The sequence below is a fragment of the Furipterus horrens genome, unplaced genomic scaffold, assembly GCF_987537825.1.
Source record: "Furipterus horrens unplaced genomic scaffold, mFurHor1.1.pri manual_scaffold_5, whole genome shotgun sequence".
NCBI lineage: Eukaryota > Metazoa > Chordata > Mammalia > Chiroptera > Furipteridae > Furipterus > Furipterus horrens.
The window spans coordinates 155,286,948-155,311,094 of record NW_028327175.1 but is presented as its reverse complement, the minus strand read 5'-3'; the positions used below and the strand labels follow the sequence as shown (position 1 = coordinate 155,311,094).

Genomic DNA, 24,147 nt, shown 5'->3' with positions numbered 1-24,147 from the left:
AAACATTTGGGGATTTTTTAGGATAACTTTAAAAAATGTTCTTTAAGTAACATTTTAAAAAATAATATTTTAGTATTACTTATTTGAAACTAATTTAATTGTGGTCATAAAACATACTTTAATTTCAGTTCTTTGCCATTTTGAGTATTTATGGTGGAATACATTATCTATCTTTATGAACACTACATTTGGACTAAAAAAATGTGTATTTTGATTTTGTTGTTTTTAGGTTCTCAAAGTGTCTACCTAGTAGTTCATGTTGGTGATCAGTGTCCTTCAAATTTCTTACATTTTTACTAATATTTTTGTTTATTCTTTTAATTATTGGAAAGATGTTAAAATTTCCAAATATAATTGTAGTTATGTTTTTTCTTCTTTAAAACATGTTAAATTTTGCTTCATGTACTTAGAATTTCTGTTACTATAAGGTACATGCACATTTATAATTCCTGTGTCTTAATAAAATAGCCTTTTGATTATTATGAAATTTCTTTTTCTCTGGTAAATCAATTAATTGAAGTTGTCTGTGTCTAACACTAATATAGTAATATTATCATGAATATTATTTCTATGGTTTATTCTTTTTAATATTTCTACTTTTAACTTACTTGTCCATTTATATTTAAAAAGCATACCCCATTTCATCTGACTACGCCAGTGGCTTACATCCAGTCAGACAGTCTCTGTCTTTTAACAAGATTGATTAGGTTTTTTTTTTTTTTTCAGTTTTCAAATATATTTTATTGAAAGACCATGCATTGCCTTCATTCATTGTATTTCAAATCACTGCATATTTACTTTGGGAAAGCATTTCCTGCATCTTCTAGTGAAAAGAAAAAAAATACCCTAAAAGTTGTTTCAGGAATGTAGAGAAATATCCAACCTAAATTGTAAAAAAGTACACCATAACTACTGCTGTCCTGCAGTCATTTCTTCATTTCCCATGTTTCTTAAATAGTTATCTTTTCTGATAACACACAATATAAAGATCAATTATGAAAAATAGAGATTCACATAAACTTCTAAAGTCTTACTGAGAATATTCTGTTGGCGTTGGATAACCAATCATAGGTGCAGCTGCAGTAGCAGGATATGCATATGCCTGTTGGTTCATACCATTCATACCATTGTGCATATTTAGAACATTACTTCCATATTGCTGAGTGCTATCATAACCATTCTGGTAAGTCCATATTGGGTTACCAGTCTTAAAACAGGTTTGTATACCAGCAGACACAAAATCACTTCCAAAGCTCCCATTGGTGTAATTGTTAGCACTGTAAACACCATTCTGGGTTTTTGTCCCAAAATCTATCTTAAGCAGTCTAGAGTAATGTCTGTCATAATTTTCCATGTCTCTAAAGGTATTAAGTCCTCCCCTTTTGTCCACAGAGTATCTATCCCAATGTTCATCCTTCATGTTTTCTCTAACCCTGATATGACCTGAACCTCTATCTTCAAACAACTGAAGCAACTTGGGATTAATTGCTTGATTAGCTTCACAAAGCACAGAGATAAGGTTGCTCATCTACTTTATATTATTAAGTGTAAAGAAAGTGTATGCTGTACCTGTTTTGGCACTGTGAGCAGTTCTTCCAATTCAATGAATATAACCCTCTGAAAAGTTAGGGTAGTCATAATTGATGACAAATTTCACATTTTCCACATCTAACCTACTGGAGGCCACCTCTGTGGCAATCAGAATAGGAGTTTTTCCATGTTTGAATTCATTTAGAACCCAGTCATGTTCCTGTTGACTCGTGTGACCTTGGATATCCATGGCAGGCCACCCATCTTTCCTCATTTTTCAGGTAAGTTCATCACATCTTTTGGATTCAACAAAGATAATGGTTTCATTCTCCTCACTTATATTCTCTTCCCTCAGATAAGTACATTTTCATCCTTTTCTACATAATGTCACACATCCACAATCTCAAGAATGTAGTGATTTGAACTCAGTTCTAGTGCACCAATGTTTATATGTCTATAGTCCTTCAGGAAATCTTCAGCAAATCATCTCTTATTTTGGCCAAGTTGCACTCCAAATTAGGATTTGCCTATCAGGTCTTATCTGATTTACAATCTTTCTTATTTGGGGTTTGAAGCCCATATCAAGCATTCTATCTGCTTCATCAAGGACAAAGTAGATGGTTCTTCTCCTATTTGTTCTCCCACACTCTAAAAAGTCAGTCAGTCTTGTAGGTGTTGCAACAAAAATTTCTACAGCTCTCTTCAAATCACATACTTGTGGTCCTTTGTGAGCACCACCATAGATGCAAGTAGACTTCAAATGACATGCTCTGTAGCATTCAGCAGCTACTTACTGCACTTATTGGGCCAATTCCCAAGTCGGTTCCAGCACCAAGAAAATAGGCCCATCACCTGTCTCCAGGAATGGCTGATGATTGATGTGGACAATGGCAGGCAGCAAATAAGACAATGTTTTCCCAGATCTGATCTGTGCTACTCCGACCATATCTAATCCATTTAGACCAACTAGCCATCCCTGAGCTTGAATAGCAACAGGTTCAGTGAAGTTCTGTCTTTCAATCGAGTCCATGGTATTTTCAAGGAAGTTTTCTTCATAGAAATTCAGAACTGTCTTTGGGCAGTTGTGACATTTAACTATAATTTCCTTGCTGCTTCTGTATGTCTCCACCTCTTGAGCTGTGCATCTGGCCAAATCAGGGTGTTTTTGATAAAAATCCTTGTCAAATTTGGGCAACTCATCAAGATTCCACTTCTTTTTAACTAATTTCTCCCCATGGTTTCCAAACTTCTTTCCTGAGAGGCTCTGCTCTACATCCTCCAAATAGAGGCACACCAAACCCTCGATCCCAGCTGTGGTCTCAGTCACTGGAATAGCCAGACACGGCATCAATGATTTCAGTTGGTGCAGAAAAAAATGGAGAGACTTGGTTGCAATGAGTCACGGGAGGTGCCTTCGGCAACAGAGAAGCCTTGCGGGAGCGGCGGCAGTAGGGTGACAGCTATGACAGCAGGAGGAGCTGCTCCCCTAGAGACCCCTGGATATGAATAAGGTTATATCATTTTTATTTAATGAAATTATTAATGCTGTTGAGCTTAAGTCAGCCATCTTCCTAACTGATTTGTATTTCTCCTATCTGTGCATTCTTTCTTTTTTCCCTTTTGTTATTTCTTTTTCACGTTTTTAAAATAAAAATAATTTATTTTATTCCCTTTACTGCCTTTTAAGCTGTATCTGTAAATGTTTAGTGTTCAGCATAGACATTAAAAATTACTTTTGAACTTATCACAGTCTACTGTGTAAAGTAAGTCTACTTTAACTAAATGTAATAAAACCTTACAATGAATATCATTGATCCCTAAGCTATCCATTGTGCTACTATTGTAGTGTCTGTTACTTTTTTGTTTTAGCCTGAAGAATTTCTTATAGCAATTCATATAGTCCAAGCCTACTAGGTACAAATTCACTTGGGTTTTATTTATCTAAAATAACTTTGTTTTCATTGTGAAATATATTTTCATTGTATTAAAAAAATTAAGTTGACTTTTTTCTTTCAGCATTTTAAGATGTCCTTTCATTGTTTCCTGCCTTGCCTTGTTTCTGAGAAAAAGTTACTTTAATTGCTTACTGTTGTTCACCTGTATATAATTTAATTATATAATTAATTAATTTAAATCTGACTAGCGTTTTCTTTTGTTTGTTTTGTTTTGTTTTAGTAGTTTTCCTTTACTCTTGGTTTTCAACATTTTGGTTATGATGGGTATTCAACCTGAATATTATGTGTCAGTTCTTGAACCCCTGGGCTGATTATTTTTTTCTAAGTTGGAGGAAAAAATAATCTTTAAAAAGTTTTGTTTTATACTCTCACATCTAATTATAAGACCTCAAATGCTTGTGTGTTAGGCTGCTTGCTGTTATCCCACAAGCAATTGATACTCTGTTGATTTATTTTAAAATACATATCTCTTCCTACTGTAGTTTTGATAACTGCTATTGACTTTCCACATTCATTGATCCTTTCTTCTTTAGTTTTCAAGTTGTTCTTAAGTTCATCCAATACACTTTTTAAAAACATATGTTGTCTTATTTAATTATAGACTCTGCACCTCATTTTACTTTAGCTCTCATTTCTTTACATGATATTCCTGTTTATTTAAATATTTTCCTATAAGTTTTTTTAATGTTTTTTATTGATTATATTGTTACAACAGTTCCAATTTTCTCCCCCTTGTTCCCCTCCCCCCAGCACCCCCCTCCCCCAGCAATCCCCCCCAAGTCCATACCCCTGGTTCGTAAAAATTAACTATCCCCCCCTCTCAAATATTAGGACCCTTTGTAATCTTGTAAAGGACAATGGGCGAAGGTCTCAAGCTCCTCTAGCTGCTTCAAGCTGGACATGGTCGTCGTCCTACCTACCCTTGGGTCCAGAAAACCCTAATAAGAGTGGGGGTGTGGAGGGGAGGGTGGCCTTCCCACATGGGGAAGGATCGTGCAGACTCCAGGTCAGTTGGCTGCCTCCGGTCAACGGCGTGCTTGGTTCAACAGGCTGGTGTCCTTGTTGTGTTCTGAGGGCATTTTCCTATAAGTTTTTAAAACATAGTTAAAATATTAATTTTAAAAGTCTTTGTATGTTAGCTCTCATTACTGATTATTTCTGGGTAGCCTTCTAATAATTGTGTTACCTGTTAATCTGGGGTTACAGTCTACCCCTGGAAAACATGCTTTTTTTTAGATTATTCTAGATCATTTTGTTGTAAAACTGTAGAGACAGAAGTATAACTATATTTCATTATTTTATTACAAGGCGATCCATGCCCTTTCTTTGTGTAATAGATAGTGAGGCTGATCCTTCAGGTTCTATTTCCCAGTAAACTGAGTGTCATCTGGGCCAAACTTAAGTAGACTGAATTCACCTGTAATTAGCCCAATCCAAACCTCACTGAATGTGCTTTTTGTTAATCTTGTCATTTTTTTGAACTTGTAGGAAATGGGGCTGCATTCCATATAATTTTAAATTATGCTTAAATTTAACTCAGGTGCAGCCCTAGAATATAGGTACCATGAACACATCATTTCTCTCTATTCTCCAGTCTCCTCTACTGTTGCTCTCTGTACAAAAGTTAAAAATAAAGATGTCATGAGAATTAGTAGGCCTAGTGATTTACTTTTGCATTTGGGAATCTTCAGGATTATACACTATCCCTCTAACTTATAAGTCATTCAATACTGTCTTGTCACTCTAAATTCTCCCCTGCACCAAGACTGTTCCGCTCCTCTGCTCATTGCTAGAAACAGCACTGCAACAATCTGATGCTTTTTTGTTGGAATCCAGTTCATCAAGGCTTTCTTGGAATGGCTGTTCCTTATTAGCCCCATAGAAAGATATTTATTTTGTTCCAGCTTTATCTTATTTTATTTTTACCAAGGAAATGAGATTATTGTGAGCCCTTTAACAACCTAATCTAAAGCAGAGTTCTCTATCCAAATTCTTTCAAAATTTATTTTAAGCTTGTCTTACTCTTCCATACTCATTCTGTCAATTTTAGATTCTGTATCAATTTTACCACCAAAGCTTTCTGATGCTCAAAAATACCTACCATAGAACTAGTATAGAATCCCAATAAACAGATCTAATAATAATGTTTTAAGCTCTAATAATTTTTCAGGTTTTGTCATCATTAATTTAAAACATTATTTCATGTACTCTAAACAGTCTTAGACATATCTCCAATTCCCAAGGTTTCCTTGAGTTAGGAAGGCCCTCAACTTTCGCTCACCCAGACTTAGGAATTCTAGAATTGAATGCATTTTCTTTTCATCAAATATCATTTTAATTTATTTTTTAATGGTCTTTAGGAATGCAGGTTTTCAAACAATAGCATCTCCATCTGTGGTCAAAGTATTCTGTACATAGGACAAAGTACTGGTGTCTAAATAAGACAATCTGATAACATGGAAAATCATGGTGTGGGAGTATTTGTCAGGTAAGGGTATTCATTTGGTCCCCTGTAAACAGAACATATGAATCTAGTCACCAAGGTCATAAGTAACATTTCTAACTATTTCTCAGACACCACTTTTCTGCCCTCACTCTTACTCCATGAATACTCATCCTAATCAAATCTTACTGGTGACATTCATGCTCAGATTTGGCTTATATATAAACTAATAGTGGAGTAAAATATGTCTGGATTATACAGATGGTATGGAAAAAAGAAAAAAATAAGAAAAAGACTGAGAGAAATATACAGTCTTAAATTATATATTTTGTAGCATTTTGTTGAATTTATTGAGGTAACATTGGTTAATAAAATTATACAAGTTCTGCTGAAAAAAGTCTAGCTATTGTTAATATAACAAGAATGGTTTGTGTGACATTGATGTAACCTGACAGCCAAGGAGAGTGGACTGGAGTGTGCATGTGTGAACAATGACAACTTCACTGTACAGTTAGTGAGGTTGGTAGATGCTGTTGAGTGAGCATGTGTACTGTGCAGCTGTCACATTCAAAATGACTGAGTAACGAGTGCAATAAATCTGCATCAACTTTTGCATTATGCTTGAACATTCCTCTGTGGAAACTATTTGTATGATTCAGAAGGCCACAGCTATGGGCAACTCATGACTGACAGCTTTATCACAACAGCATGTGTGCTCATGCATCACACCTTGTGCAGAGTTTTTGTTGTTGTTGTTGTTTGTTTTGTTTTGTTTTTCGATGAAACATCAAATGACCCAGGTGACTCAGACCCTCTACAGCCCAGATTTGGTGCCCTACAACTTCTGGATTTTCCCAAAACTAAAATCACCATTGAAAAAGAAGAGAGTTCAGATGCCTGATTAGATTCAGGAAAACACAATGGGGCAGCCAATGGAGACAGGAAGAACTGCGTGAGGTCTAGGGTGCCTACTTTGAAGGGGGCTGAGGTGTCATTGTCTTATGTACAATGTTTGTTGTATCTTGTATCTTTTTCAATAAATGTCTGTATTTTTTATATTACAAGGCTGGATACCTTCTGGACAGACCTTGTACAGTTCTACAATACATCATCTGTATATTGTATTATGCGTAATTGTATCTTGATATTCCTCATTTAATGAAACTTTCATCAGTGTACTGAACAAACCCAATGTCATGAACACTCTCTGAACATTTTTATATCTTTCCTCCTGACTTGCAGTTTTCTTGCTCTGAGCATTTTATTTAATAACCCAAGGCTACTTCCTGGGACATTTTATTAGCTGGGAAATTTAAAAAAATAATTTCAACTGGGGTTTTGGTTTTTTGCAAATCTAAATTGTGTTTTTAAATCATTTATATGTCCCTTGTTCTTGTTCTGTGATATGTCAGGCATCTCATTATATTCAGCATTACTGGCACATGTTGCAGTGATGCTTTTACTCCTGCCACTCACTTCTCAAAGACATCAATAGTCCTTTTCATATGTGAACTGAGTTGGTAAATACATATGTTTCAAGGGTTGGGTTTGAAGATTTCCAGACCACCAGTGTTCTTCAGAGTCTTTTGTTAAAGAGGATATGCCATCATTATTAAGCTCTCACAAATTGGAAGTGGAACTCTGTGAACTCCCTAGCTCCTCATACTTGCCTTCATTTCCATTCTGGCACTTCTTGAACAATACCATATTATACAGAAAATGCATGAGCAGCAAAGTAAAGAGAAAAAGAACATAAGATCCAGAAGAAAAAAAGAAGAAACAAAGAGAGCAAAAAAAGTTAACTATAAACATATTAGTTTTAGAATAGTGGATTTCTGATTGTGCCCCAATCCATATTTATATACTCAAGTATGAATAGTCTAAAAATATGACTATCAATTCTTGGCGACATTCTCTTCAAACCAATTATAAAATTCCAGGAACCTAGCTTTAGACTGTTAGAGTAAAGAACACTCCAAATACATAAATAGCAACTTAAAAGAATAAACAAACAAAAAATAATTAAGTAAAAAAAGGCAATAAATAGAAATGCAATGAAACAGAAAAGATAATAATTGCATAGCCATGAAGTCAATATTGTAATTTTTGATATTTAAAAAATTTTGCAACAGTAATTTCCATTACTCCAAATCTTTTACTCTTGAGATGCTCTTTAGAAAATACACAGACATGAGGTTTATGACCCTGTGATTTATCTATTCTGAGCCAACCAGATGCCACATGACTTACTACATATTTTCAGTACTGAAATGTAGATTTTATTTCATTACTATTGACCTTTGCCTTGTTCTTTGGTCCCTTCTACAAGGTTGTTTTAAAAATAAAACACACATGAATGATAGCACACTGTAATAGGTAAGCTATTTCTTCCCAGTTCAATTATCACTGAGTCTCCCTAATTGAAGACTGGAAGGCTAACCATATTCAAACCTAAGTATGATGGACAACCTCTCCTCCAATACTTCCCTAAAGGGAACTAACTATATAGCTATCTTAGAAATATGAGTGCCAATTAAAAACTTCACTTAAAAAAAATAATTTCCTTAGAGACATCCCATGGCAAGATTTCAGTACTCTGTGATTTTAGGAGCTTTTTAAAATTGGGTTTTTAGTCTTGTTTTTTTATGTGAAGGAGGTCAAACTGTTCTCTAGCACCTCTGATTTAACCCATAAATTATCCTTTTAAAATATTTATCTTTGACTCATTTAATATTTCAAAAGTTAACATCTTTGCAGAACAAGCCATCAAATCATGGGAGGGAGGGAGGGCTGGAGGAAAGGGGGAAGGGAGGTGGAGAGAGAGAGAGAGAGAGAGAGAGAGAGAGAGAGAGAGAGAGAGAGAGAGAGAGAGAGAGAGAGAGAGAGAGAGAGAGAGAGAGAGAATTGATATACAAACCCCAAAATAGAAATGGCCAACAGGAATTTCTTTTAAAATCTCTTACAGTGCAAGCCTGCACATACAAATTCACTCAGGTTTTCTTTCTTTAAAATAACTTTATTTGCATTCATTTGTAAAATACACTTCCACTAGATAAAGAATTTTAAGTTGAGATATTTTCTACAATGCTAACATGTGGCTTCATGCATGAATGATCACTTTCTTACACTTGTCTTCAAGCAACACTCAAGAAACGAAATCACCTCATGTGATCCAGTACAGCAAATAGCTGATCCCATGATTTCCCTCATTGCACAGGCTTCAAAAATACTCACTTTTTCTTCTACATTTTGGCATAAGTTCTACAAACATATTCCCTTTTATTAATTATGTTTGTTTCATATACCACCTTGCATAGTTCTTAATAATTCACATTCAACTTGAAGATTTAGGCTTAACTTTAGTAAAAGCATTTAAGTTATTGGAAACATTTTTTTTTTTTTTGTTCCTTGACTAGACCCTTCCCTTACTTATCCCCCTTCTCTCCCTCCCCCTCCCCCCTACTGACTACTATTCTAGTATTTGCCTATTTAGTTCGTTTGTTTGTGTTGCTCTTTAGTTTCCTGTATTAGGTGATATCAAATGGTATTTTTCTTTCTTTGTCTGGCTTATTTCACTAAGGCTGTTTCCAGCACTTAGCTATTGTAAACAGGGCTGCTATGAACATAGGGGTGCATGGGTTTTTTTGAATTAGGGTTTTAGGATTTTTCGGGTATAATCCTAGCAGTGGAATCGCTGGTTCAAAAGGCAGTTCCTTTTTTAGTTTTTTTGAGGTAATTGCATACTCTTTTCCATAGTGGCTGCACTAGTCTGCATTCGCACCAACAGTTCAGTAGGATTCCTGTTTCTCCACATCCTCGCCAGCATTTGTTGTTTGTTGATTTGTTGATGATGGCCATTCTGACAGGTGTAAAGTGGTATCTCATTGTGGTTTTTACTTGCATCTCTCTGATGGCCAATGATGTTGAGCATTTTTTCATGTGCCTATGGACCTTCTGTATGTCCTCTTTGGAGAAGTGTTTGTTCAGGTCCTTTGCCCATTTTTTAATTGGGCTGTTTGTTTTCTTGATGTTGAGTTGTATAAGCTCTTTATATATTTTGGAGATGAGTCCCCTGTCTGTGATATCATTGGCAAATATGTTTTCCCATATGGTTGGTTTCCTTTTCATCTTGCTGATGTTTTCTTTTGCTGAGCAGAAACTCTTTAGTTTGATGTAGTCCCATTTGTTAATTTTTTCCTTTATTTCTCTTGCCTTAGGAGATGTACCTGTGAAGATATTGTTACGTGGGATATCTGAAATTTTCCTGCCTATGTTTTCCTCTAGGACTTTTATGGTGTCACGGCTTACATTTAAGTCTTTAGTCCATCTTGAGTTTATTCTTGTGTGTGGTGTAAGTTGGTGGTCTAGTTTCATTTTTTTGCACGTCCCTGTCCAGTTCTCCCAGCACCATTTGTTAAAGAGGCTCTTCTCACTCCATTTTATGTTCCTTCTGCCTTTATCAAAGATTAGTTGACCATAGAGGCCTGGGTGTATTTCTGGGCTCTCTATTCTGTTCCACTGATCTATATGTCTGTTCTTATGCCAGTACAAGACTGTTTTGATCACAGTGGCTTTGTAGTATTGTTTGATATCTGGTGTTGTGATTCCTCCTGCTGTGTTCTTCTGTCTCAAGATTGCTTTTGCTATTCGGGGTCTTTTTTGGTTCCATATGAATTTATGGAGTATTTGTTCTAGGTCAGTGAAATATGTCATTGGTATTTTAATAGGGATTGCATTGAATCTGTAAATTGCTTTGGGTAGTATGGCCATTTTGATGATGTTGATTCTTCCCATCCAAGAACATGGTATTTGCTTCCATTTATTTGTTTCTTCCTTAATTTCTTTCTTCAATGTTATGTAACTTTCAGAGTACAGGTCTTTTATCTCTTTGGTTAAGTTTACTCCTAGGTAGTGTTACGGTGTTCTTCGTTGCGTACAGCTCGAGATAGTGCTCGGTCCACCGCTGCATTTGCTGTTCCTGGTCAGTGATGACCTCACCTGTCTTGGACTTAAGGGGGGCGATCTTGGAGGGGATTGGGCCTGTTGCCTTCTTGATACCCTCATACATTCCTCGTGCGTTGCCTATATCGGCGGCTTCCTGAATGCTTCTGCACAGGTTTAGCCAATAGGTGTTGGCACAGTGGCGGGCGGTCTTCTGGACTTTGTTCCTGGCAGCCCGTAGAGCTTGAAGTGTACTGGGAGTGGGCGTGGCCTTGTAAGCCAGTAGGGCCTTCCTCTTAGCCTCGATCACGGGTTCCATTTCTTCCCAGTGAGCCTCGTACCAGTCAGCATTCTTCCGCTCTTTCTTCCCGTAAGCAATAATGGCGGAGTTGTATATGGCGTCGCGGAGACGTGACCAATTGGATTCGATAATGTCGTCTGCCGCCATTCCCTCGCCGAATGCATCTTCCATCTTGTTGATGAATTGCTGGGTCTTAACTGGGTTGCTGGCACAACTGGTGTTGATGCGTGGGCGACCCTTCATCTTGGAGTGGTGCAACCTCTTCGGCATTATGCGCACCTTGCTTACCACAAGGGCATGGTCCGTGTCGCAGTCTGCACTGTGGTAGCTGCGGGTGAGGAGGGTGCTGCCAATATCCATTCTTCTGGTGATGACGAGGTCAAGCTGGTGCCAATGGCGGGAGCGGGGGTGCCTCCATGACACCTGGTGGATCTCTTTGCACTTGAAGAATGTGTTTGTCACACACAGGCCGTGATGACACGAAAGCTCAAGCAGTCGCTGACCATTCTCATTGATCTTTCCTCTCCCAAAGTTTCCAAGGCAGGTGGGCCAGGCCATGTGGTCGGCTCCTACTCTTGCGTTGAAGTCTCCAAGGAGATAAAGAGCGTTACTTCTGGGGATCTTGGATAACGCTTCGTCCAGTGCATGGTAGAACTGTTCTTTCTCTTCGGTGGTGGCACAGAGGGTTGGGGCGTACGCGCTAAGAATGCTGACTGGGCCGAAAGTTGTTGACAAGGGCCGAAAGTTGCTCTTAACGCCATCCCAGACCTACCAGTCATGGAGGAGCTAGACACCCCACCTACTGCGGCAGAGCTCGGCAAAGCCATCGACCGCCTCGCTTGCGGGAAAGCACCAGGAAGCGACGGAATCCCTCCAGAAATCCTAAAGAGCGGGAAACCAGTCCTGCTACAGCCGCTCCACCATCTACTCTGTCGCTGCTGGAAGGAGGGTTACATCCCCCAGGATATGAGAGACGCCAACATTATCACCATGTATAAGAACAAAGGAGACCGCAGCGACTGCAACAACTACCGGGGCATCTCTCTCCTCAGCGTCGTCGGCAAAGTATTCGCCCGGGTCGCTCTTGCCCGCCTGCAGACCCTTGCTTCCCGCGTCTACCCAGAGTCCCAGTGTGGCTTCAGAGCTGGCCGTTCAACAGTGGACATGATCTTCTCCCTACGCCAGCTGCAGGAGAAGTGTCACGAGCAGCATAAACCACTCTACCTCGCCTTTATCGACCTCACGAAGACGTTTGATCTGGTCAGTCGAAGCGGACTCTTCAGCTTGCTACGGAAGATTGGCTGTCTGCCACATCTGCTTGCTGTGGTCATGTCCTTTCACGACAACATGCACAGCACGGTGTCCTACAACGGCGCAACCTCTGAGGCCTTCCCAGTCAGCAGCGGAGTAAAGCAGGGCTGCGTCCTTGCGCCTACGCTGTTCGGAATCTTCTTCTCCATGCTCCTCCAATACGCCTTTAAGGACTGCAGCGAGGGTGTTTTCATTCACACCAGATCTGATGGCAAGCTCTACAACCTGGCCCGTCTACGAGCCAAGACCAAAGTCAAAGAGGTGCTTATCCGTGAGATGCTCTTCGCCGATGATGCAGCTTTGACATCACACTCCGAAGAGGGACTCCAGCAGCTAGTCACTTGCCTTTCCCACGCATGCAAGGAGTTCGGACTAGCCATCAGCCTGACGAAGACGTATGTTATGGCTCAAGGCACGGGGACTCCCCCATGCATCACCATCGACGGATACACCCTGGAGGTTGTCAACGACTTCACTTACCTCGGGTCCACCATCTCGAGCTCTCTGTCAGTCGACTTGGAGGTCAACCGGAGAATCGCCAGGGCAGCCACAGTTATGGCCAGACTGAACCGGCGAGCGTGGAACAATTCCAGCCTCACTGAGAAAACCAGACTGCGCATCTACCAAGCCTGCGTACTCAGCACTCTCCTCTATGGCAGCGAGACGTGGACCACCTACGCAAGGCACAAAAGGAAACTCAACAGCTTCCACATGAGGTGCCTGCGACGTGTCCTGCATGTCACCTGGCAGGATAAGGTTCCCAACACCGAGGTGCTGAAGCGAGCCAATATGAGCAGTTTGCATGCAGTTCTTAGCGAGAGACGCCTCAGGTGGCTCGGCCATGTCAAAAGAATGGATGCAGGCCGTATCCCCAAAGACCTCCTCTACGGCGAGCTAGCAGAAGGCAAGAGGATGACAGGGCGCCCAAAACTGCGGTTCAAAGACATCTGCAAAAAGGACATGGCACAATGCTCCATCAATCTCAACACATGGGAAGTTCAAGCAGACGACCGCCTAGCCTGGAGGCTCGCGGTCAGGCAAGGTACGTCACACGCAGAGGCTGCGCGCAACGAGGAGGCGGTCCAGAAAAGATCGAGGCGGAAGCAGCGTCAACAGCAGCAACAACGGCCATCTGCCTTCACCTGTAACAGGTGTGGCAGGGATTGTCACTCCCGAATCGGACTGCACAGCCATTCTCGGCGGTGCAGATAGACTCTCAAGAAGCTACGCCATCGTCTCTCGAGACGGACGGCTGCCGACGACGACGACGACTCCTAGGTACTTTATTTTTCTTGTTGCTATAGTAAATGGTACTTTCTTTTTTGTCTCTGTCTCTGCTATTTTATTGTTGGTGTACAGAAATGCCTTAGATTTCTGTATATTTATTTTGTACCCTGCGATTTTGCCAAATTCACTTATTATATCGAGTAGTCTTTTAGTGGAGTTTATAGGATTTTCTAGGTATACTATCATGTCATCTGCATATAATGAAAGTTTCACTTCCTCTTTCCCAATTTGGATGCCTTTTATTTCTTTTTCTTGTCTGATTGCTGTGGTTAGGACTTCCAACACTATGTTGAAAAGGAGTGGAGAGAGTGGACAACCTTGTCTAGTTCCTGAATTCAGAGGGAATGCTTTCAGTTTTTGTCCATTGAGTATGATGTTGGCCTCAGGCTTCTCATATATAGCCTTAATTATGTTAAGGTATGCTCCCTCTATTCCCATTTTGCTGAGTGTTTTCATCATAAATGGGTGTTGTACTTTATCAAATGCTTTTTCTGCATCTATTGATATGATCATGTGATTTTTGTCTTTCATTCTGTTTAGGTGATGTATTATATTTATTGATTTGCGAATATTAAACCATCCTTGCATCCTTGGAATGAAGCCCACTTGATCATGATGTATGATCTTTGTTTGTTTATTTTTAGAGAGAGGGGAATCTATTGGCCTAATATGGGATAATTTGAGGATCAAAAATGATGACAGTAACAACTTACAACTCATTAAATAAAATAGAAACCTATGATTTCATACTTATATAACTTAATTAAATGAATAAATAAGTGTGAGGTAGAGGAAAACTCTTCATTACACTAGAATGATGGAATGACAAATAATAAGTGTTTTTAAAATAGTGAAAATAGGTGGTTGCCAGAAGCAGGTATTTAGGGGTGAATGAAATGGGTAAATGTGGTCAAAAGGTATAAACTTCCAGTTATAAAATAAATAAATTCTGGGGATATAATGTATAGCACAGTGACTATAGTTAACAATATTGTATTGTATATTTGAAAGTTACAAAGAAAGTAGATTTTTAAAGTTCTTACCACAAGAAAAAAGTACTTGTAACTATGTGAGGTAATGGATGTTAACTAGACTTATTGTAATAATCATTTCACAATATATGCATATATCAAATCATTATGTTCTATACCTTAAACTAATACAATCCTGCTGCATGTTAATTAACATTAGCACTCCAACTCTTCCCGTTCCTAGTATCATGCCAGGAACTATATTGAAAAGGTGTTGATTTTTCCACTACAGATCTGAGGGGTTTACATTGTAATTCTCCTATTGAGGAGAGGCCTGCCATAAACCTCCCTTGATTTCTTTTCTCACCATAGAGACCTCCAATACCATAGGCTATTCTGGGCTTATGGCCCATCTCACTACAGTATATGGTATATACTATATACCATAGTATATACTGGTAAAATTTTTATTTGCCTTTGTTCATGTTTAATATAAAATGATAAAATATCATTTTGAGAATAAGGGAAATTGTGCATCTAAGCTTCTACACTTTCTGTGTGAACTTGAACAACCTACCTCATCCTTGTAAGGCAGTCAGCCATTCAGCAAATACTTAACAAGAGTGCTAAGCACTAATTTTATATACCTCGGTGCTAATTGAATGCATACATAAATTCAAACCCATCTTTTAAAATAGGTGAATTTCATGCATAAAAATTTTACCAAAATAAAAAATCTGTATTCCTTCATGAAATCAGAATAGACTGAGAGAAAAGATCATTGAATCAAAGGTTAACAGTTCACATTTTAAAAAAATAAAAATAAAAGCCATTTTAAGAAAACATGTAATCATAGATGGTCCTTCCCTTTGTTTCCTCAGCTGAGGCACCAGAAGCTTAATTATAATAATTAATGTAATAACAGTCATCAGATATGAAACAGTCTATATTATGTAATGAGACACATGACACATCCTTACTGTTAGAGAACTGAAAATGTTTAACAAAATTCTGATGTAAGTTCTCTACTGTACCTCACAAAGGAGTCTGAGGGACAGGTTCTGACCCCATTTGAATCCTTCACTGTGTGTCCATATTGCTTTCTATGTTCTGATCTGGCCGAAACTTCTATTTTATGCTCCCAAGTCCTGATTGCTAAACACCAACAGGTACTCATTTGTTCTTAAGATCTTTAGAAAACAATGCATGGGTCCACCACTCTTAGAACAGAGCTCAGTAAAATAAAGTCAGGTATCAGTGGTTTATGAGTGGTTATACGAAACAGGGTTATCTATCTGCTCTGTACATGGAGGGTAGCAACTGGACAGAAGGAATGAAGAGTCCTTGGTGAGAAGTTTTACTTCCTGCTTGGCAGACAAAGATTTCATTTTATTACAAGAAGGTTCTTCTAATGATGGCAAATGTCCAAGAGTTACAGTGGCCAGGACCAACACTGACATTTGCAGTCTGGGGCAAGAGTACAAATAAAGGCTCATGTACCATATGTCTACACATTTAAACATTATAAATGAAGTTTTAAAACTGTTGAATAAAATGATTTTTCCTCCTATCTAGAAAAATGTATATTCATAATGATAGAACTGAAATACATATATATGAATATATTAAAATTATATATAAATTTATATATCTATGCTTATAGGAATAAAAAATGAAAAAATATCAAAGACAACCAAATTTGTTATTGCTCATGTCTAAATGTCCTATTGATGGATCAACAATATTATTTTTATATTCATTCTATAAATTAATATTTTCTTTCGCATCAAGAAAACCACCAATCATGCTATTATAATTGAAACTTTCACACAATTTTGGTGTTTTCAACAATAATAATCTAATGGATCTTAAAATATAAAGTGTCCAAAATGTGTAAAACTTGCCTATATTTTTATTTAAAATAAAATAAGTAGAAAAATCATTTTCATATTTCTAAAATTGTTTTTCCTAAAATATTTAAAAATTTCCTTTAACATTAATAGGCAAAATACAAATTACAATTAATTTACATTAAATTTTAAAACAAAATTATTTAAATAGAGCCAAAAACTTACATTCACTTTTTGAAAATTTATATCATAGTAAGTATTATTATAAAAGCAAAACAATTCCCAAACCTGGCATTAAAATTCTATCTAGTTGCTATTGTAAAGAATCAACCCCACACTTCTTGAGTGTTATGTGTAGACCTACCTATATAGCAATTTAATAATAATATAAATTGCTTAACTTTGCAAAATGTTGCCACTAGCCAACATGGGCAACTATCGCAAACACAATTTGGAACACAAAGAAGAGTAAGATAATTGGCACAGAGAACTATGGGAATGATACATATGTTTTACATGAATGTGTTATAGGGGAAAAGATTGACAAGTTAATTAATTAATTTTATTTAGTATTTTTGATGCTCAAATCCTTTCTGTCTTTCAAAATATTGTCCTTCACTGACTTCAGTACAGGCACAACACAGAAGCCATCAAAGAAGTCCAAAATAGGGGTGCTATGTTTTGTGAACATAAAGCAAGAGATATAAAGTGGTTCCTTGGGGCGACTCTTTAAGTGAGTAGTTGGGCTTCTATATTGGTGGCTGGGAATGGTAGGGCAGGGTAGGATAAAGGGAAGGGGAGGGTAAAGGAGGGAAGGTCTTAATGCTTTCATGTTTTCTATTTTCACAGTTTTATGTCAGCTTTTTATTATTTTTGCTTTGTTTTGTATTTCTGCTAACTTCAAAGATTGCACTTTTTCAATATAGTATTTAACTATAAATATAAAATTATATGATGATCTGAATTCTGTTTTATGCCTCTTAATTCCCTATTATGAGCAGTAATGAAATTATGCCCTCATCCCTCTCATCAACCCCCATCAATTAGTTTTATTCATTTTACTTTTATTTACCAATTTACTATTAAGTATTCTCATATCACTATTATTTGACTTAATTTTAAATGATTTATTTTGATCCCTGAATATAAAAAGATGAGGCAATCCATATCCATTGCCTTCTTTCTTCTCTTTTCTTCCCAAGTATTGACTGAGTTTATAATTATACCTTTTTCATTAGTAATACCTTAAATAATTATAAACAACCACTATGTAACTTATCAGTTTTAAATGATAGATTTTGACTCCTGGATATAAAGCAAATGGAAATTAGTGTACTTTTACTACTTGCTTTATTCTCTTCTCTTTCCTCTTCAAACTTCTATTAGTTATATGATTTCACATATCAGGGTTTATAATTTATAATAACCACTTATGTTTTATATTTATTCAAACTTGTTTTATTTTTGTTGTACTTTTTCCATTAATATATTATTGAATATGGTTTCTCCTCTATGGTTTCTTCAAAGAATTGCTCATAGAAACATTATACCCTGGGTTTTGCATGAAAACACATATACATGTACAACAATTGGTCTAAGTTTAAAACTCTTAAATTGGATTTCCTTTTGTGAGAGCTTTGTAGATATTACTCTACTTTTAACTATCCCTATCAGTTCTTTCTTGGACATGTTGTGCCCTTTAAATCTGTATAATTGTGTCTTCATTTATTCCCAAAAGTTTTCTTTACTTATATCTATAAATATATTTTATTTTCCATGATATCACTTTTCTCCTTTAGAGCCTCTAATTTTTGGTATATTAAATAATTTTGCATAACTTTGTTTATCAATTTTTTTCTGATCCATTTAATTATTAATTTATTTTGTATTCCCATCCTCTTTATTCCTTACTATGCTTTGAGTGTACTGTCCATTCACTCTTGTACACTCCCCAGTTTTGCCTGTTTCTGATTATAGTTTTTACTACTTTCCTAAGCTCCACTAGCTCACATTTCATCTCTTCTTTTTTCATTTTAAGAATACTCTTTATTTGGCCTTTTTGCATGAAATAGGAAAATATATTGTTTTCAATACAGTGTACCAGGACTTTTAAAATCTATTAAGATAAAAATCCATTTTTTGTTGGTTTTATTGCCTTTTCTTATGTGGGTGCTTTATATGAATAGTAATATCAGCAGAAAGCAAATGGTAACAAATTCATTTCCAAAGACATAACTATTATAAATATTCACCTTCTTTTCTCATTTTGCTATCTTAACTGAAAAGTTCTTATATCTCTTCTCTGTACTCTTGTTATAAAAGGGTGATTGTGTTATGATTTTTTAATTCATGAAAAATGTTATTCAAAAAAGTTATCTGCTCTATGGAGTGTAAGTGTAACTACTCTGCCATTTATTTTTCCTGTTCTGTCTTTCTCCCATATATATATATAATCTGTCCAGAGGTATCCAGCTATGCAAAATGACATGTAAAGACACTTACTGAAGAAGGTACAAGAAGCATTGTACATAGGACAATGATGCCCCAGTCCCCTTCAAAATAGGCACGTTGGGATCTCACACAGTTCTCCCAATAGCTATCAGCTGCCCCATCGTATTTTCTTAAATCTCATCGACAGTCTGAAATCTCTTCCCTTTCAAAGATAATTTTAGTTTTGGGAAAAGCCAGAAGTCACATGGTGCCAAATCTGGACTGTATGGCAGATGGGGGGTTAAGTCAACTGGGTGATTTGATGTTTTGCCAAAAAACTCTGCACAAGATATGATGCATGTGTGGGCGCATTTTCATGATGAAGCTGCCAGTCACCAGTTGCCCATAGCTGCGGCCTTCTGAATCATCTGAATAGTTTCAGTGGAGGAATGTTCAAGCTTAATGGAAAATTTGATGCAAACTTGTTGCTCTGCTCGCTCAGTCATTTTGAATGTAATGGCCACACAGTACACGTGCTCATTCAATGATGTCTACCGCCCCCACTGACTGGTATAGTGAAGTTGTCATTGCTCACACATATGCATTCCAGTCCACTCTTCTTGGTTGCCAGGTTACATCAATGTTGTGCAAACCATTCTCATTATATTAACAATGGCTGGACTTTTTCTGGACAGATCCCGTACAAATATATATAAATTTTTAAATTCATATATATATATTTTTTCTATTAGCATCTTCTTTTGATTTCTCTCACTGAAGGGAGTGAATTTTTCTTAGACAACTTCTCTGTGTATATGTGGCAGAAGACTGAAGACCATATTCCATAATAGGAGCAATTTTTTTTATGACCTAGTGTTGTGCATATGAGCCCTTTTGTACCTTTTATTTCCCACATATAATTAAGAAAACAGCTTTAAGCCTTCTCACAGTCCCGTCACCCTTCTTATACTTTCTTTATTGACAGATAACTCCTGCTAGCTTATCTTTGTGAATGTTAATTCAGCCCTCCTGTCTGTGGTATTGGAACACATACTTGGTCTACCAGTCAGTGCAACCAAATTCCAGGTACCAAAGGGGATGTTGCTTCAGTACTTCAGAGTGTGACTATCACTAATCATGGGAAAACTATGTTATTGATGTCTCTGAAGTCTGACTCCCCTTTCCATTTCCTCTTAAATCTCAATTTTCCTTGCCTTTGAAACTGATCTATTTCTTTTGTGATTTAGGATTTTAGGTGTTTCTTGTTTAATTGGAGCTGAAATGTACATTTTTTTGGTCTTGCTCTTTTTTTTAAAGTTGAGTTCCAAAAGGAAAAAAAGAAAATACTGTCTTTATTTTCCAAGTGGATATCCCAGAGAGAAAATAAAGAGTTGACTAAAATATAGACCAAAAAAATAAATATGGTCACATAAATAATAATAGGAACAATAGTTATATCTAATATTTATTAAAAATTTATGATATGCAAAGCATATCCTGAGCACTTCACTTTCTTATGTCACCTGAACATCAAACTTATAAAATAGCTGCCATTTTTGCCCATTTTATAGACAAGAAAACAGAGGCATCTAGGAGATTAAATAACTTATATTAAGTCATACAGCTAGGGTAATAATTTCAGAATACAAACTAAGGAATTAGGCTTCAATGTCTTTTTACCATCAGACTATTTTGCTTCTCAATATCTGATGAGCTGATTGCACTTGAGATTTTACGTGACTCTTTCAAGGAGGTAGGAAGTATATAATCATGGGGTGAGGACAATTCACTAGCTCTGACAAGAAGGTACCGCCTATGTTCCATGAAAAGAGACATAGCAGGTTTTCAATTAATTAACATTCCATGTACAATCAGATTAATGGGGAGAGAATGGAGCTGTACTAGGTCCCCTGAGTACAGTTAAATGAAAAGTGACGTCCAGTGGATTGAAATGTATTGACTTCATTGATTGATCAATTGATTTTTTTTTAACCAGCAAACTTGCTCATCAACTGAGGTAAAAGCCACATGCTTTACCCTTTGTAAAGTAATTAATAATTTATGTTCTTACCATCATTACTAATATGACTGAAAAAATGCAATAGATACATTAGTATATTAGTATATTAAACATTGGTCAAATGACATTTGGAACAATTTATTTCTCCCGGAGTTTCTCCTATAAAATATAATAATATTTGATAAAATCTGGATTCCCATGAGGGTCCACCACCACCTCATGCCAAAATTTATTCTCTAAAGTCTGTCTTTTAATATCATGAGCATTGTGATTTGCACCAAAGAAAAAAACCCTTTTATATTATGTTAATATATATTCTTCAAAAAAAAGAAGTGAAGAGAAATAGTTCTATCTTTTTGCATGAGAAATTCAGTGGTTAATGTTCAAGGACTGTTTCAATAAATCCCAATTGAATTAGCCAGTATTAGCTTTTTAAAGCAATCAAGAGACACTGCAAAAACACAATGCAAAGTGAATACAAATTATCTGGCTCTAGATCTGATCAAATAAAGGGAAGGATTGAATTAACTAGTGAACAAAATTAAGTGGAAATGGCAGTATTTCACAGCTAGTCAGCTGTGGCTACAAAACATAGTACGAAAAATTTAGACAACGTTCTGAATCTTTTGTTTTTCCCATCCATTGGTGTCTCTAAAATTACATAAGTCTGTGTGTAGAATCACACTTAATGCCATTAGTGATTTGGTGGTTGAGATTGTATTTATTTATCCAATCTTTTTATATGACATTCAAAGCAACACCAACAAATACCTACTGAGCATCTACTGCATTCTACATTAGACACTGTTCTACCACCTTTATAAAAGTCAATTAATTCTTTTTTCATTTTATTTATCATATAGTAGTGAAGGGGGAGAAGAAAAAAAGAGAAGAAATAGATTTAAAATTTTCACAAGTTTTCTAAGCTTTTAACATATCTATAACTTTAGCATTGGCATAAGAAGCATAGTGTAGCATAACGGGAATAGCTTTGAGTCAGACACTCTTTAAGTTTTAGTTCCAACACAGTCGCTCACAAGCTGGGCTACTTATCCTTGTTCTGCTCTTCTTTAAAAAGGCATTTTAAAAGCCGACATTAAAGAAGTCATTTTATAAAATAGAAATAATACAAGTATCCAGCCTGCTGTTGGGACATAACTGAGGCTTGACCCTCTTCTTATTCTCATTATTTCAGAGTCCTAGTGACTGTTTTCTGGGATGCCAGTGTCTCTGCTAAGGAAGAAATTCTCCCTACATCCTAATGTCACTATTCTAGTCTACAAACGGAAATGGTCTATTTGATAAGGACAGGATGACTACAAGTAAAGAGAAGGATAATCTTCAAATGGAATTTATAATAACTGAAATCTGCTGTGAGTCATTATAATTTTCCAGCTGGAGATTCCTCAAAATAATATCCATTATTTTATTAAACTCAAAGCAGCTTTTAAACTATTGGAATGATACTGTGGCTAACACTTGTGAGAGAGAAAATAGAAATACTGAGCAACCAAATAATATCCTCTGAATGGAAAACACTTGCCTCTATTAGAACATGGCTTAAATCAAATAAAAGCAGGCTCAGAAGTGGTTTTAAAAATCCTTTTCGAGTCTTCTTTAGGGACAAAGGGAGTTAAACAAGCATAGGAAGATTTCTTAAAATGCCAAGTTAACCCAACTTCCTTTTATTCTGTACTCAGTGCAGTAGTTATTAATCTTCACCTGAAAGGCCAGTATATGGTAGTACCTTAGGCTGTTCCACTTCCATGGACTCAATGAAATAACCTTCTGTGATTCTTATTTATTATCAATACTAAGTATGCAAGTCAACTAAGAAAAAAAGCAAGTCAGAATCTTAACATCTCACAGTGGTAGCAATATAGGCAGAGGAAACTTTGGATAGATTAATTTTTCCTAGCAGTATTTTTTTTTCCAAATATTTCAAGAGTGTGAATCCCAGGTTGAAAATCTTGAGAGGTTAGCTATGTAATTGCAGTGTTGTCTTGTAGAATTTCATCTGGTCCCTGTATTAATATGGATGGCCTAAAGTTGAAGATCAGCACTTCTATAGATATTAGCTTTCAACTGACTGATGACATTTTGTTCTTGATAGATTTTTAGTTTTCACTCAGCCTAAACCTCTCTCCAGGAAACTATAGGAGGAATGAGCAGCACACTCTCTACACTTATCTTGATAATATCCAATGCTTCACTTTTATTATCCAACCTTTCGGAAAGATCTGGCTGCTTCTGGCTCTTGCTTCATGCTTGATAGCCATTTCCTGGAGGTAGCTAGAGACAGCTAATCTATACGCAAATTGGCCTCTGGCAGTTAGACTGACTGAGCTTTACTGAGTTGAGTTGAAGGCTGGAGTGAACCTGTGGACTACAGAGTAGGGTCTATAAAGGATAGTAGGAATTCACATTTCCTACTAAGCAGTTAGAGATTATATATGAACTTGTGCAGAAACAGATTAAGATGGTAGAGTCATCTGCTCATATTCTCTTTTGTATGACACATTTGTATAAAATTGTTGCCCACAATAATAAACATAACCTTTCAACTTTTCAAATTCAAATAACCAATCAGAAAAATAAAACTAATAGCTAACCTTATAACCAGTTATTTGGAATCATGTATACCTAGTATCCAATTCTGTGAAGAAATGTTTATTACTGTTATATGTTTTGCATTAATGTCCTACAACACCAAACTAACAGATGGATAGCGAAGGAGCTTGTGAGACTCTCTCATTTTAAAGATTGCTCCTGAGAGCCTGAGGCAATTATTTGGGAGCTGTTAACCCTAACCTTTTTGGCATTACTACTTTCTAGTTTTTATCTGATATTCACTCACTTTTACCTCCATGAAAACCAGACACCTGTAAGCATCCCAGGATAAGGTGCTCATTCCAGAAGTCTTCCAACATTCTAACCATTAGACTCCTGGTGTTACTATGTGTACCTCTCGATTACTCTGTTGAAAAATTCTTCCAGTATAAGTGGAAATATAAGTTTGATTCTCAGAAAATGGGTATGATAATGGGTTAGTAAAAAATGTGAATCACTTAGAACTTGAAAATCCAGTCTTCACTTAACCCCTAAATT

The 24,147-nt window shown here is 36.7% G+C and overlaps 1 pseudogene; it reads right to left on the bottom strand.

Moving 5' to 3' along the window:
* Positions 1-1,030: 1,030 nt before the first annotated feature.
* On the bottom strand, positions 1,031-23,305 carry LOC150010149 (putative ATP-dependent RNA helicase DDX5 pseudogene; annotated as a pseudogene).
* Positions 23,306-24,147: the final 842 nt, after the last annotated feature.